This window comes from Macrobrachium rosenbergii, chromosome 42 (genome assembly GCF_040412425.1).
Source record: "Macrobrachium rosenbergii isolate ZJJX-2024 chromosome 42, ASM4041242v1, whole genome shotgun sequence".
In the NCBI taxonomy this organism is placed as follows: Eukaryota; Metazoa; Arthropoda; class Malacostraca; order Decapoda; family Palaemonidae; genus Macrobrachium; species Macrobrachium rosenbergii.
The window spans coordinates 23,685,726-23,704,037 of NC_089782.1; the positions used below are offsets into that span (position 1 = coordinate 23,685,726).

Sequence of the window (18,312 nt, forward strand, 5' to 3'; positions counted from 1 at the left end):
ACATGCATGGCCGAACGGTATCACAGACACTCAGCGGATTAAAACATGTACTATTATAGTTGTCATTTCCATCATATTGACTCTTACAAAAAATGACAGGTTGGGCTCGCTCCACGTCCTTTTTCCTTACTGTGCTTTTAGCTATTGTTATTAAAATGCTTTTGTAAAGGGCCTATTTAAGCCTCTAGGTATGCAGTGTCAAATTTATTTTAGATAATGTATACAGAAGATTGTCTCTTACGTCATGATGATAATAATTCCATTGTGCTTTGGTAGAAAAAAAAATGAAACGTTTGTTTTGATTTAAAGTAAAATCTTTGAATACTCCATGAAGAGATAAATTTATGTATGTATATGCACATATCTAAGTATATATATAATAATATATATATATATATATTATATATTTATATATTATAATATATATATATATATATATTATATATTTATATATATATATTTATATATATATATATATATATATTATATATATTTATATATGTATAATTATATTATATATATTTATAAATGTATATATTATATATATATTTATAAATGTATATATATATATATATATATATATATATTTATATATATATATATATATATATATATATATATACTGGCAGAGAATATATTATATATATAGTATATATATATATATATATATATATATATATATATATATATATATATATAACTCTATATATATAATGTATTATATATATATATGTATATATATATATATATATATATATATTTATACACACACACACACAAACACACACACACACACATATGGGTTCTGGAATCTGTTGGATGAATGATACCCAGTGAGGAAACCCAGCCCTCATGTATTGCGGTGCGGATTTATTTTCAGGAGAAACTTTCCCGCCGGGAGATCGGTTTCTGCTTGTGGCCGTCGGCCTCCACCCGCCCCCATCCCCACTTTCAGCGGATGCTTTCACGAGCTATCGTCACGTTCCTTGGGAAGCTTGGGCATTGGGGGCAGGGACCCTTCTCATTTGTGGTTAATCGTTGGGTACGTTGACATGGCTTTTGATATTTCCTATTTTCTCTAGCCTTGGAATGTAGTTTTTCTTTTGTCAATATCCAGCGCTGAATGACCTCATAGGTCCCGGTGCTTGGCCTTTGGCCTAAATCCTAGTTCTTCATTGGATGGGTCGATGTCGTACTCGCCTAGCACTCTCCTAGGCCCGCGTTCGATTCTCCGGCCGGCCAGTGAAGAATTAGAGGCATTTATTTCTGGTGTTAGAAATTCATTTCTCGGTATAATGTGGTTCGGATTCACAATAAGCTGTAGGTCGTTGCTAGGTAACCAAAGTTGGTTCTTAGCCACGTTAAATAAGTCCTAATCTTTCGGGCCAGCCCTTCTCTGGGCGAGCTGTTAATCAGCTCGAGAGAAGTGTCTGGAGAAGTTAAGCCAAGGTATACTTAACTTTGGCTAAATCCTATATTCAATCAATCAATCTGTATTCAATCATTTGTTTTAGTTTTAATCAACAAGTTTATTTGCAGTTGTAATTTTGTGTTATTAATTTATGATATATCCTTGCGATATTTTATTTAATTTTCATTACCTCTATTGTTCACCTTTGTATCCTCTGTTAATCTGCAATCCCCACTTTTCTTAATTTTCAAGCCATTTTTCTAATTTTTTCGCTTCATCTTTTAAAGATCATTACCTCACTAAGTTTAAAAGAAAAGAAAATCGGAATCGAACAGGAAAAACATGTTTTCCCGATGAAAAACGAGCGTGCAGATATGTCGATTAATTACATCATCAAGCTTTCGTCCGTAAAATGTCAATCAAACCCATCTGTAATCAATCCGGGGTCGGCGAGATCACAAGCACGAGAGAGAGAGAGAGAGAGAGAGAGAGAGAGTGAGAGAGATGGGCGGGAGGGCGGCTTGGGAGAGCAGTAAACATGCCACATACGAAGAGAAAATGGGATGAGTCGACTAAAAATGTAGTTCAGTAAATGAACAGAAATTTAACCGAATTAATAAATGGCTTCAGAAGCCAACGTTGTGGAACGTTGATTAAAAACAGAAATAGATTCAGACAAATACGGAAGTAAATAAAGCCACTGGAGTAGGTACAAAACAAGTCTGTCCCCAAGGGTCTGGTGAGATGATCGTCACGTGAATGAGATTCTGTTGCGTGGCTGATATTTGTCGCAGATTGGATTCCGCTCATTGCTGTCTGCCTCCGATGTCTGAAAGTAATCATCGCGTCACTGAATCTCCATATCTTGTCTTGAGGTCAGAGCGTGTGTTCCTTGCCATGGCTTCATTCTGAAAACAGTGTTTGTTAGTGTTTTGGTTTGTGTTACTCTGTGTTAAGGTTTGTAGACATCACGTATGATTAATATATATATATCACGTATGATTATTTATATATATATATATATATATATATATATATATATATATATATATATATATATATATATATAGTGATGAATATATATATTCATTACGTTCCATATTTTCGTGATTCAGTTATACATATATTTATATACGTACATATATGTGTGTATAATATATATATATATATATATATATATATATATATATATATATATATGTATTATGTATATGTATGTATGTATTTATATAAATGTGTATATATATATATATATATATATATATATATATATATATATATATATATCCCAAGAAGTACCGCCGTCAATTACTCATGGTGCACCATAGGCATTACTAGGTTCTTTGCAGCGTCCCTTCGGCCTATAGCTGCAACCCCTTTCGTTCCTTTTACTGTACCTCCGTTCATATTCTCTTTCTTTCGTCTCACTTTCCACCCCTCTCCTAACATTTGATTCATAGTGCAACTGCTTTGAAGTTTTCCTCCTGTTAAACCTTTCAGACCTCTTTACTATCAAATTTCCGTTTCAGCGCTGAATGACCGCATAGGCCCCATTGCTTGGCATTTGGCCTAAATTCTTTATTCTGTTCTAGTTCTTTGCAGTAAATTTTCCCCTAATAGATGCTGTGAAACTAAACTGAATAATACGATACAGAATAAAGAGGATGTATCAAATATTGGGGAGTTACGATTCGATGAATATAATAGACGATAAGGAATAAGACCAGGGACCAATAATGCAGAGGCAACCAATTTGTATTGAGCTTATGAAGACGAGAGAAAGTTGTGGGAGTTACAGAATCCAAAGGGAGATGATGGAAATGGGTTATGAGATTATGGGATCAAAGCATTCTCTAGGAAGAGGAGGAGAGGGAGCAGAAAGAGCCTGAGGAGGAGGCGGTTTGAAGTTTAGTTGAAGGATAAGAGGAGGATGATGAAGAGGGATGTAAGAATATGAAGGCACATAGAAGAGAGAGAGAGAGAGAGAGAGAGAGAGAGAGAGAGAGAGAGAGAGAGAGAGGTTTTAGGAAATATAAAAACAGATTGAATGTGGACAAAGCCAAAGAGAGAGAGAGAGAGAGAGAGAGAGGGAGAGAGGAGAGAGAGGCAAAGTTAATGAACGGAATGGTTAGAGGTATTTTGAACTGGCTAGATAAATAGAGAGAGAGAGAGAGAGAGAGAGAGATAAGGTTTAGGAAATATAAAAACAGATTGAATGTTGACAAAGCAGAGAGAGAGAGAGAGAGAGATGGTTTTCAACGTGAGTGCTAAATATGATTCATATTGGTACTAGTGAAACGCCAATCTTGGAATAATAGGGCAGATTACTCAAATCGGGACGAGTGACAACAAATCTTAGGTTACTGTCAGCTAATCTGTCAGGAGAGCTTCAAGCTCTAATAAGGGAAAAGAATAACATTCTAGAATGGATGGGGTTGAAACAGATACGAAAATCAGGAGGGAAAAGAGAGGAAATGCAATACATTGAAGGCGAGAGAGTGGGCAGACCCACTTGCCAATTTCCGTCTACGATTATGGGTTTTTCGGGACTAATTGAGACTTATTGCCGTTTACATCAGACTACTAAGATATGTTAACTCTTTTTTACTTTTCTGTAAAAGAAAACTATTGAGATGGCTAGTTGTCTGTCCGTCCGCACTTCACCATCCTGCCCTCAGTCTTAAACTACTACGCTAGAGGGGCTGCAAATTGCTAAGATCATCCAATCTCCAATCATCAAACATACCAAATTGCAGCCTCTAGCCTCAGTAGTTTTATTTTATTTGGGTGCCAGTTAGCCATAATCGTGCGTCTGGCACCACGAAAACCACACAGGCTACCACCTGGCCGTAGCTGAAAGTTTCATGGGCTGTGGCTGAGAGTTTCATGCAGCATTATACACTACAGAAAACTCGATTTGCTCCGAAGAAACTTTGGCGCATTTATTAGTTACGTCACGATATGAGTTTTAGGATAAGGAAAGATTATATATCGATTGATATTTATATCCTATTAAAGAAGGCCTGGGACATATCTTTCTTTTCTCCGAAAAACAGAAATAGATAGCTAGGTTAACAAAAGTAGTGGAGCAAATGCTTCTTGAAAGACGCAGTGTTATATAACACAGAAAACAAAATTTATATAAAGGCCTTGAAACAGCCAAGTTTCAGCTAAAAATAAATTACTTCAGTTTTTTTGTAATGGAGCATTACAGTTATTTTTATAGTGGAGCATTACAGGTATTTTTTATAATGGAGCATTACAGTTATTATTTTTATAATGCAGGATTACAGTTATTTTTATACTGGAACATTGCAGGTATTTTTTATAATGGAGCATTACAGTTATTTTCTAATGGAGCATGACAGTTATTTTTATAATGGAGCATTACAGTCACTTTCATAATGGAGCATTACAGTTATTTTTATGCTGGAGCATTACAGTTATTTTAATAATGGAGCATGACAGTTATTTTTATAATGGAGCATTACAGTCACTTTCATAATGGAGCATATGAAAAAGTGAAAGTGAACAGCATTAACACAAAAGTCCGGTAAGACGCGAGGGAACTCGATAAATCCTTCGCAGATGATGGACGATCAGGAGTAGGAACCAGGTGACCGGACAAGCTGAGCCCTATTGAGTGGATGAGATGGAGGAAAATTGTTTTGGCGGTGAGAGAGAGAGAGAGAGAGAGAGAGAGAGGATTTGGAGGATCCGATGGAAGTAGGACCTGAATGATAGGATAAAAGCTTTTTGGGAGGAGATGGGATGTTTGAGGTCTTGGTCCGAGATAGGAGACGATTGGGTGGAGGGGGAATGGAATAGAGAGAGAGTGGGGGGCGTTTTAGAATGGAATGAATAGCAATTTTGAGTTGGTACGGTAGATAAAGAATGAGAGAGAGAGAGCTTAAGAATGATTATTAGATATATTTTGAACTGGAACGATATGTGACGGTAGAGAGAGAGAGAGAGAGAGAGAGAGAGAGAGAGAGCGTGTGTGTGTGTGTTATTGAATGGCATGATTAATGATATTTTGAATTGGAACGATAGATAGAGAGAGAGAGAGAGAGAGAGAGAGAGAGAGAGAGAGAGAGAGAGAGAGAGAGAGTTACTGAATGACATGATTAATGATATTTTGAATTGGAACAGAGAGAGAGAGAGCGAGAGAGAAAGTGAGTTTAAGAATGAAATTAATAGAAATATTTTGAATTCGAATGATATATAAGGAATGAGAGAGAGAGAGAGAGAGAGAGAGAGAGAGAGAGATGGAAGGGTTAGCGGTAATTTAATGTGAAATATTGAGAATGACATGACTAACTGCATTTTTGTAGAAAAGCTTGGTTCTAGACAACTAGTTTAGAATTGAGAACTAACAAGAATTTTGAGAGTACGGACAAGGTGGGGATGATTGGTGTAGTTTTTGTGAAGGGGATCGTCGTACAGTCGATGAGGTGGTTGTTTATAAACCGTGTTGCAGTTTACGAAAAACTTGACATCGAGGGTTCATCCGAAATTCTAATGTTGCAGGGCGAATGTGTTGGTGGCCGATTCCCTCTTAAAGGAAACCATCAATTTTAGTTTTCTGTAGAAGAAAACTATTGTTTCGGCTTTGTCTGTCCGTCCGCTCTTTATTCTGTCCGCACTTTTTCTGACCTCCCTCAGATCTGAAAAGCTGCTGAGGCTCGAGGGCTACAAATTGGTATGTTAATCATCCACCCGCCAATCATCAAACATACCAAATTGCAGCCCTCTAGCTTCCTTAGTAGTTTTTATTTTATATAAGGTTAAAGTCAGCCATAATCGTGCTTCTGGTAACGATATGGACAGGCCACTACCGGGTCGTGGTTAAAGTTCATAGGCCGCGGCTCATATAGCATTATACCGAGACCACCAAAAGATAGATCTATTGTCGATGGCCTTGATTATACGCTGTAGGGCTGTACAGAAAACTCGATTGTGCCGAAGAAACTTCGGCGCATTTTTTACTTGTTTAATGTTACGTATCTTTGAAAAGTCGTAACATTAAAGAATTAAAAGATCAGTACGATTTGGGATCACCGGAAATTTTACTCTGTCCCTGCGCAGTATCAAAACAAAAAAAAGGAAAGAAAAAAGAAAGAAAGAAAAGTGAAAAGAAATTGGAACCGATGCAACAGGCACTTCACATCAAGCATAGGTGACACAGTAATGATTTTCAGTTAAACTGGGTTTCTATTGTGGACAACCGTTCCTCGAGAGAAGAGTCCCCCATGACTACAAGAGTCCCCAACCCAAATGACTATGCCGGTAAGGAAAATCATAGAGTATAAAGAGTAAGCTGCTCGTTGAAAAAATGTTTTACCGAGATTTGCAACAAGCAGTGCAAGTGGCACTGAACCACAATACGGTGCTTGAAAGCAATAGAGTTAGCGAGTCCTCAGGTAAGCCGAGATGAACCTTCGCTAAAGACTATATTATAAAAATATGAATATGAATTTCGATAGAAATATGTATCGTTGTTGAGCGATCCACTAAAGCATTTTGTTTCTTTATGGAAAAGATTGAAATAAATTGGATAATTGAAGAAGAGGCGATGAATGTTTGCGGATAGATTGAGTACGGAAATATTCTCAGAACTATAAACCCGTTAAGTGGTCTATAATAATAATAATAATAATAATAATAATAATAATAATAATAATAATAATAATAATAATAATGATAATAATAATAATAATACACGTCGCGTTTAACATAATGTAAACACCAGCAGAATTTACTTTTTGATAAATTTTCTCTTTTTCTGATCGTTCCTTCATTTCCAGGGAAAAAGTCACGTAATGATTGCACAGTATGAATTTTTATAAATGTATATGTATATTAATAAAATGCAAACGTTCCTGAGTATGTCCGAGTCTTCCCTTTGGTAAATTGAATATTGGACGATTATACCGTAACCTTTCCCCCACAGTAAATGGATTTAACAGATAAAGAGAAAATCTTTTATTATAGAATAAACTTCGCTGATGAAGTCTGTTCTTTTTTTAACGAGACACGTTTACGAGAGGATCTCTCAATAATAATAATAATAATAATAATAATAATAATAATAATAGTAATAATAATAATAATAATAATAATTAGGTCTTTCTCCTCTAGATCGAGAACGGGATATGCTGTGTTAGGTCCACAATAATATTCAGTGGTGAATTATTGTTGATTTTATCAAAAAGTTGAATATTATTGTGGACCCGACATACAATAATAATAATAATAATAATAATAATAATAATAATAATGATAATAATAATGATTAAGTAATAAATGATTAAGGTTTTATATATATATGTATATATATATATATATATATATATATATATATATATATATATATATATATATATATATATATATATATATATATATATTATACACACACACACACACACACACATATATATATATATATATATATATATATATATATATATATATATATATATATATATATATATATATTGAGAGATCTATCCTGTGAAGTTGGCGGGGAGTGTCACATTTGTTTGCATGAACATCAGTGCACATATTTCCGGTCATTAATGCTCATTAAGGCGATGACAAAAATGAACGAGTTCTGAATGGTGGGCCAAATTGGCAGCATCATTAAAGGAAAAATGACAGGTTTATCGATGGGTTATTGTGATAATTACTCTGTTGGGGAGATTCGTTGCGTTGATTTTTTTTTATTTATGATTATTTATTCCTTTATAAAATTGTAATTCTTTTTATCGGTTTGTTAGAATATTGTCATTTTACTCGTTACAGTGTGGCCCTAAAAACTTTGAAATAATAATAATAATAATAATAATAATAATAATAATAATAATAATAATAATAATAATAATAAATTTTGGTTTTAAGACATTCATAAAATCGTACTGAAGTAATGTTTTAGCTTAATTTTTGATTTGTAAAACATTAGAACTTTGAGTGCGTAATGTGTATCTATATATTTTTTCCGTGTGTAACAAATAGTGTACGGGAAATCCACGCTCAATTATCATATTCTTGAACAGGAAAAGACAGAGCAACATCATGTATCTGATATAAGTAAAGTTATTGATACAATTTTTCTGCATCCTGTTTCTCTTGATTAATAATATTAAAGTTGTTGATCAGTAATGGTATGATTGAGTGTCACTTTGAGTAAAATTGTTAATCGAAAGTTTTACAATCCTTTCTGATTAGTTGTAACAAGTACGCTACAATCTAGCATCATTTCAGTTCCTTTTACGGTGCACTGTAGGCATTACTTAAGGTTCTTTGCAGCGTCCCTTCGGCCCCTAGCTGCTACCTCTCTCATTCTTTTACTGTGCCTCCGTTCATATTCTCTTTCTTCCATCTTACTCTCCGCCCTCTCTTAACAGTTTTTTCGTAGTGCAACTGCGAGGTTCTCCTCCCATTACGCCTTTCGGACCTTTCTACTGTCAATTTTCGTTTCAGCGCTGAAAGACCTCGTAGGTCCCAGCGCCTGGCCTTTGGCCTAAATGCTATATTCTGTTCTATTCTATTCTATCATATTCTGCCTTATCCTATCCTATTCTATCCTATCGTATCCTATTCTATCCTATCGTATCCTATTCTATTCTATTTATTCTATTCTATCCTGTCCCATTCTATTCTATTCTATTCTATCCTATCCTATTCTATTCTATTGTATTGTATTCTATCCTATCCTATTCTATTTGTTCTATTCTATTCTATTGTATTCTATCCTATCCTCTTCTATTCTATTCTATTCTATCCTATCCTATCCTATTCTATTCTATTCTATTCTGTTCTGTTCTATTCTATTCTATTCTATCCTATCCTATCCTATCCTATTCTATTCTATTATGTTCTAACAGAAATAACGTTACAATTCAGTCTCAATTCCGCCTGAGTCTAAATTCAGCCTCATTTAAATTCCAACTCATCCCGCTGTCATTAGAACTCGTGAGCTTTGAGAGGTCTTTGTCGCATGGAAACGGAAGAAATATCCCGTCTTACTCAAACATCACGTTTGTAAGAACCTTTGTCATCGAGTGTCAGCGTGGTCACACTCCAGCGTCGAGGATTATCCGTGTGGGGGCTGTGTGATTCGCCTCTCGCGCTCATACTCGGATACTTGCGGGGGATGAACGGGTGAATAAGCATTTGGGAGATTTAATTTTGTTTGAAAGAGCGGTAGGTGAGAGTGAATTTCATGTGTATGAATGTATGAGGGAATATATGTGTGAAGGAACAGTAGATAAGAGTGAATGTTATATGTATGTGTGTATGTATGCATGTGTAATGGAATTGTATGTAGAAGGAACAGTAGATAAGAGCGAATGTTGTGTGTATGTATTAATTTATGCATGTATGTATGAAGGGTTAGTAGATAAGAGCAAATTTAATGTGAGTGTATGAATGCATGTGTGAAGGATTTAAATATACGTATCATTGTGCAACAGAAAAGAGCAAATGTCATGTGTATGTGTGTATGTCTGAAGGAAAACTACGAAAGGTTAAATTTTATATGTATCAATTCATGCGTATGCATTTAAGGTATTTAGCAATTTCGGAAATGTATTTTTTTCTTTGTCTTCTACTTTTGTTTTAAATATCAGAGTCAGTTTACAGTGGTATTCCCCTCCCCATGTTTCATGTTGTCGTTCAGAACAGCACCGACATTTATGCATATCATGTATGAAATGTATGTGAGTAAGCACTCTGCAACAAACCTCCCTAGTCAGATATTACAAGGGTACGATGACAACTGCCCTGCTCTGATAGCAGTTTATCGGACATCACAACTCGTGAACGCTATAAATATTCTCTCGCATCTCTCATGCACGTAGACGGCGGTGTATCAGGGCACAAACTAAATGCTTGCACCTCCAGTGCGTTGATACGAAACTGTGTCACATTGCCTGGGTTGCAGAGGACGGCGATTCCTCCTGTGTCAAAGGACTCTTTATTTTGTCAGCGACTCTCCTGAACCTAAGCTCCCGCCTGTGCTGGCTGCCTCTTGGACAGAACATTCTCTGCTTTTAACTTCAGTTTGGGGATAGTTTTAAGGTGAAAATGCTTTTCCAGGTAATGTTTTATTTGTTTAATCTGTGGAATAAACATTTTTGGTTTCCATTCGCTGGTTGCCAACATTGTAAATGCCGTTTTATGAAAACGTTTGTGTTTTTGGGAAATTTGCTGGACCAGTTTTAACTCGCGCGCCTGTTCGTTCATGTTTTGTGTACCAGCTTTAAAAAAATATTTAAAATATATATATGTAGAAAATGGATATTTCCTAAACCCCAACATAAATTATTTATTTCTTAGTTTATACACAAAAACATGATATTTTGTTTAGCACAACATTTTGAACATTAGAAATCCTGTTTTTATTCATTCCGTAAAGGACAGATCTTTCAGAATATAACTAACGAGTCAGAGGGTTTCATGATTGTATCTTGGAAAACTGCGAATCAGCAGTGCGTCCGATTTCTTAACAGTAGGTCGCTAGGGTTTCACATTATTTCTCGATCACGTTGTTGACTAAGAGTATAATATTTAACATGTTCGATACTTGTATATTTTGCTATTTTCAGTGTCGACATTCAGCTTCCCTCTCTGTAATAAAGTTGCGAGATTTCATATTTGTACGACGGTTGAAAATTTTGTTTCATAAAAAAAAAATTCCACCAACCATATGCAGGTTTTTCCATTACGTTTAACACTCGAACCGTACCATTTTAGCTTACTTTTAAACTTAAATATATTTTGTAACAAAATAGTTTGTCACCCTCAGTCGAATAGATTCAGAATTTTTTATTTTTATTTTTGCCTAAGCACACACACACACACGCACACACACACACAGATCGGTAGAAAATCCATATACGAAGGGAGGGAGACGGAGAGACACAATTGCAAACAGCCTAAGTTCATAGAATGAGAGAGAGAGAGAGAGAGAGAGAGAGAGAGAGCGGCAAGCCATCCAAATCATATCAGGTGCCATCATTAGGTTGACAGCCTTCATTACTGGCCTTTCCTGACAGCCTTTGACCTTAGCCGTAGCTGTCTGGTATTGAGTCTCTCTCTCTCTCTCTCTCTCTCTCTCTCTCTCGATATTGATTGTCCTACAGGATTCCTATACGGGCAGAGTGAGTGTCCTGTGGCTTCTTCACTGGGGTGGAAGAGAAACGGCACTCTGGGCAAATGTGAACGGGGACAACAATAAGTCCGCCCGAGCCCTACTTTTTTCCCCTTTTTTCCATTTTTTCCCCTTTTATGCAACTTCGAATTCCAAATGTCAAAGTGGAGGCCGTGTGTTATTTTTTTCTCCATCATAAATATTGCGCTGCTTCTGCAAATACCACTACTAGTAGTAGTAATAGTAGTAGTAGTGATAGAAGTATTAATAGTAGTTGCTTTTGTTGTTGTTGTAATCAGTCATATTGATATCAATATTGATACTGATTATGATAAGAAATGAACTTTTATTGGTATTCATAATACATGCAGCTTTTATGGCATTTGCAGCCTGGTGACGTTTTCTGTTCTTCAGTAAGTTGTAAGTTACTTGTATTGGTTTCATTAGTTCTGCAGGTTCGTCTTTTATCGTTCCTACATCATTAATTTCCTTTAATGGAGTCGCAAGTTGCAGCTCTTTGTTGTAATTATATATTTTATAACTTTTACCTCCGCTAATTTTATATCATGTTTATTTTCCATAACAGTTCAATATATTATCTCCCTCTTTGCTTTCTGTTTATTTTCTTACGTTCGTCAAGATGTACATGTCTTGCCCTCCCGCCCCCTTCTCCTCCCCTTTCGGCCTTTATGTTAAATCTCGGCCACAGGATATGAAACGTCTATTCCAAGCATACAGAACTCGATTTCCTCCTCAGCGTGTTGCGACAAACCGTCGTGTCCACAAGGTTAACGAGTATTTGATTAAGGGCGGGCGCGTTTTGTTGGCCATGCTCGGGATTCGCAGGCGAATTGGTTGGGTTTCTCAGTCGGTGAGAATTCGCTGTCTTTGATGGACGATGCTGCGTGCTCGAATAGAATTCTGCAGATGCAGTCTGCCTGTTTGATAAGATAATAATGTACTCCGTAGATATGATAAAATAGTATTAATTCATATTTAGTAAAAGATGCACTGTTACGTAGTAAATTATGATATAGGTAGTAAGTTAGTTATAGTAAGATAATATACGATAGATGGTAGGACAGAGTACAGACAATAAGATAAAGTATATTTGATAAGATATAGATGTATTGTAGGCTATAAATAAATATATCTGCAGTAGCCTCGCAAAAATAACATGGACTGTAGATTGTAAAATACATTTGGCAGTGTTTTTAAACTATAAATTGTGAGTGACTAAACCCATCAAGAGAGATTATGGAAAACGAGGTAGTTTATAGATAGAATGATAGATTACAAATGGCAGTGTAAATTATACAAAGTCTAAATTATACAAAGTCCCAGACATTATAGGAAGATTATAAATAGACTGATGAACTTTTATATCCAATACATCGAGGATAATGTATTGATAGCGAGATAGGTTAGATGTAAAGTAAGCTTAGAGATAACATAAGCTATAGGCACTGTGGAAAGTTATAAATAATGTAAGCAACAGATAAACTATAGGTACTAATGTAAGTAACATAGTACGGTCAACAATAGATAATACTGTACACTTCAGATAGTGTGGTAAACTATAGATAATAATGTAACCATAGATAATAATGTAAGCTTTAGAAAGTGAGATAAACTATAAATAATATTGTAAACAATAGTGCGATAAGCGGTAGATTTAATGTAAGCAACAGCCAGAGCTACAACAAACTGTAGATAGCAGGAAGATAGGAACAATATGATAGTTAACAGAGAGGAAGATGAAACCATAGATGGAAAGGCTCACCATAAGAATAGAACCAATGCCATTGAGATGTCTGTAGTTTCAGCGATTGTTAAGGCACGGTAAGCCGAACTCATCACGTCCAGAGAATTATCAATAGCCTTTGTGCGGCTGACCCTGGCTTCCCTGATTCGATTTGGCGAGTTTACAAGGATGCACACACACACACACACACACACACACACGTGTACATATATATATATATATATATGTACACATACATATACTCATATATATATACAGTATATATATATAATGTATGTATATATATATATATTCATTCATATATATATATATATATATATATATATATATATATATATATATATATATATATATATATATATATATATATATATATATATATATGTATATACATGTATAACTGAATCACGAAAATATGGAACGTGACAAATATATAAATAAAGAAAAATCCATTAGAAACGGAAACACTGGAGTGCTGCGAGGCCTTTCGACGCTAGGTCCTTTACTTAACAGACTCGCAGCACTCCAGTGTTTCCGTTTCCTTCGTGGATTTCATCTTTATTTATATATTCAGTCTGCTAAATAAAGACCTAGTTGAAAGGCCCTCAGCATTCCAGTGTTTCCAGTATATTTATTTATGTATATACATATGTGTATATACATACATTTACATATACATAGTGTATATATATATATATGTATATATATATATATATATATATATATATATATATATATATATATATATATATATATATATATATATATATATATATATATATGGGGCAAATAAATATGCTTTATTTTTTTCCCTTTTAGAATTGTCTTGTTGACTCTGTTGCAAACTTTTTGTCTCAGCTTTGCATACGGTGTTTGACAATTCATAATTTCATGGTTATAAGGACGGACACTGAAACGGGACGCTGTGAAATTCTTGACCATCGCTCGAAGATTCCGACTGTTGAGAAAGAGAGAGAGAGAGAGAGAGAGAGAGAGAGAGAGAGAGAGAGAGAGAAAAAAGATAATCGTGTATGAACATACAGACCAGTAAATATACATATTTATATACAGTACATATATACTTAAATGTCTATCTTTGTCAGTCCATTCATATCTATATATATATATATATATATATATATATATATATATATATATATATATATATATATATATACACATACATACATACATGTATATTATTATATGATTATATATATATATATATATATATATATATATATATATATATATATATACATATATGTATTGTGTGTGAATGTGTGCGTGTATACACAAAGAAGGAGAGAAAAAGGAGTGAGATATAATCATGTACTTATGACATATACGATCATACACACAAAATACAGGATAACATAACACAAAGAAGCGCTCCCATGAGTCAACTTTTCCAGTTGGCCTGAATACTTGCAGACAAGCAAACCATGTGGCTTTGATGGGAAAAGAAGACAAATGTCTTTTTTCTGTAAACTGTTGATATGAGTGGCGTTCCTTTTCTTCTTCTTCTTCTTCTTCTTCTTCTTCTTCTTCTTCTTCTTCTTCTTCTTCGTTTTTCCTCGAAAGAGTTTCCGGCCTCTCGGATGTCTGGAGAAGGATTTGATTCGATTCCCTAATATGTGGGTCGTTTTATTTTTGGCTCGGGCTTTTCTCGGAGAGAGAGAGAGAGAGAGAGAGAGAGAGAGAGAGAGAGAGAGAGAGAGAGAGTAAACTTACACTAACATCTTTTGTGGAACATGTTATTTTTAGTTGCCTGAGAGAGAGAGAGAGAGAGAGAGAGAATAAACTTCCACTGACATCTTTTGTGGATCATGTTATTTTTAGTTGCCTGAGAGAGAGAGAGAGAGTAAACTTCCGCTAACATCTTTTTGTGGACCAAGTTATTCTTGGCTGCTTATTAGTAACATTTAAGAGAGAGAGAGAGAGAGAGAGAGAGAGAGAGAGAGAGAGAGAGAGAGAGAGAGAGAGAGAGAGCGAATAACCTTCCACTAACAATTTTTGTGTATCATGTCATTTTTAGCTGCCTTTCCTTAACCTTAGTTGCATATCTGTTATATTTTATAGAGAGAGAGAGAGAGAGAGAGAGAGAGAGAGAGAGAGAGAAGAGAGAGAAAGAGAGAAAGAGAAGGCGTGTGTTTAAAAAGGACCAAGGTACAACAGTCTTGACGGTCCGTTTGTTGAAGGAACCGAACTCTTTCTCTTTAATGTTTGCCTTCTTTTGGCAATCCTCACTTCGTGGAAAGGCCCCCAAATCGACAAGGAAATCATTCCTGTCACTTATATATATAAATATTTGTATAAAATTGGAGTCTGTGATTTTTGCTGCTTCGAAATAGTAGTACACTTGAAGATTATGTTTTCTGTTTAATTCTTTTAGAGGACTTCATATATTTTTGTAACAGTGGTATCTGCGACGATATATATTTTTGTAACAGTGAAATCTATGACTGTTTGAATTTTTCGTTTAATGGTATAAGTCATTTCCTTTAGGAATATAACTTGTTTTTTGTTATTTTTGTTTTGAAGATAGCGTCATCTAATACGATTTAACGAAAGTACCTTTTTTTCAGTAATGGAAAATATATTATTGAATAGAAGGTTGGTTTCCGTCTTTCCGATATATTTTTAAGTGAATGGCTTTTATGTCGATTGAAAATATTTTTAGATTTTTATTTCTGAAAAAGTGGTGTATTAGGAGATTACAACTTTTTTCATTTTTATATATATTTTTATGATAGGAGAACACGATTCAATTTTCTTTGATTGTGTTTATTTTCTAAACGGAGAAAAGTTAAATGCTTGACTACTAACATGTTACAAATAATGTGACAAAATGTGTAGTTATGGTGTTTATTATTTTCCTGTGTTTAAATAATTACTGAAAGTTAAGTATTCTTTATATATAATATGTATAATATATATATATATATATATATATATATTATATATATATATATATATTATATATATATAATATATATATGTAATATGTATATGTATGTATATAAATATATACAGTATATATATTATATATGTATATATACACACACACACACACACACACACACACATATATATATATATATATATATATATATATATATATATATATATAAATATTTATATTTCCTATGACCTCGAATTTATTTTGCTCATAATAACGCCATTTCAGAATGATGCCATACACTATGATTAGACCAGGGATAGTATGAACATCGTTATAATAAAGTTAACCTATTCGTTGGCAAACTGCCAAAAATAAAGATTACGATCAGAACCAAATTAAAAATATTTCGGAGGTTCTGGATATGACTTGAATTTTTGTTCGATTTTACAGGAACAAAGGAAAGGAAAACATTGCCAGATTAATCGAGTGTTTTGGAACCAAATGGTGCGGACGCTCATTTCCGCTAATTCATTCTTTCCTCTTGTCTTGCTTCATCTTACTTTGTGCGAGTTACCTTTTTTCGCACTTAACTTTTTTGTTCTTGATTTTTGCCACGTGTCAAAATTCCCGTTCCCCTTCGCTGATTTGCCTGGCGTCGAGTTGCCATTTTGGGCGCTTGTTTTTTCTCTTACAGCTAACATTTTATATTGTTTCACTATATCTTATCAGCCTTTTTTTTTTTTTTTTTTTTCCTTTCTTTTCTTTTTTGTCCTTGTTTTCCGCCAGAAATCTATTTCAATTCGTCCGTTGTTTTCCACGTCCAATTCCTTTTTGTTTTCCTTCTTTCTTCCGCTTGTCTAGTTTCCTTTCCTTTGCTTTCCTCTCTTTTCGTGTCGCTTTTTTCGTTGCTTTTTGGTTTTTTTTAAAATTTCTTTTCGTTCGTTCATCCATTGTCGAGTTTCTTTCGAATTTTTCTTCCGTTTCTGTCATTGCCTTTGTAAGCTACAGGGTATTTTTACTGGAAAACATCGAATGATTCCCAGTGACGCGTCAGTGACCTTTCCAAATGTAACACCATAGAACTTGGTATTTCAGAATGAAGGATTGGATAGTACTTTATCTCTTCTACTAAGATAGAGGATTTATGATTTTGATTTATTGATTTTATATATATATATATATATATATATATATATATATATATATATATAGCAGTATATATATATATATATATATACATATATATATATATATATATATTATATATTATTATATATATATATATATATATATATATATATCAAATCTGTAAACCTCTATCTTAGTAAGGAGGATTAGGAATACCAGAAAAACAATGATGCCTCCTGTTGTCCTGATTTTTTCGTTGTCTTTCTACTTTTTCTTTTGCCCATTCTTTTTATAGGTTTTTCTCTTTTTTTTCTTTGTTCCTCTTTGTTTCGCCAGTTTTTCGTTTTCCTGTTCCTTCTCTTGTTTTTCAGGATTTCCACAGTCGTTTCTCTTGTTTTTCCGTCCGATGCATTTTTCCATTCTTTTATCATTTTTCTGTGTTGACATTTTCCTACCTGTTTATCTTATGTTTCCTCATTTTTGCCTCAGATTGTACCACTGGAGCGAGTGAATAATCAAGAGTGATAAGTGAAAAGAATACTCAGTTTTGAGAAATTAAGGAATACTCACGTTTGAAAAGTAAAGGGATACACAAATTTAAGAAGTTAAGGAACACCCAGGTTTGAGAAATGAAGGAATAATCTTTAGTTCTCAACTTCAAATTTTATCCAGTACTGGTTAAAGCGAATAAGAATGATGGCTTCCTAAGGATTCAAAATTACTGATGACCCTTTCAAAGCGAATCCAAGTATTACGTGGAATTCTAAGAGAAAATCGGAAAGTCTGGTATGTTTGTCACTTGAAATTGATTGATTGATTATAAGTTATCTGCTGTCACTTGTCGTATATAACATTGTGTTATTTAAGGTTCTAGTTCACGTGCAAACGACGCTTGGTCATCCAATACTTTTTACCTAAATAATATTGTTTCCCTTTGAAGTTTAATC

At 34.1% G+C, this 18,312-nt stretch overlaps 1 protein-coding gene across 3 annotated transcripts in view; it reads left to right on the top strand.

Moving 5' to 3' along the window:
• Nucleotides 1-18,312, top strand: part of LOC136828058 (bromodomain-containing protein 4B-like) — a 244,872-nt gene that overhangs the window by 101,002 nt on the left and 125,558 nt on the right. The window lies entirely within an intron of this gene.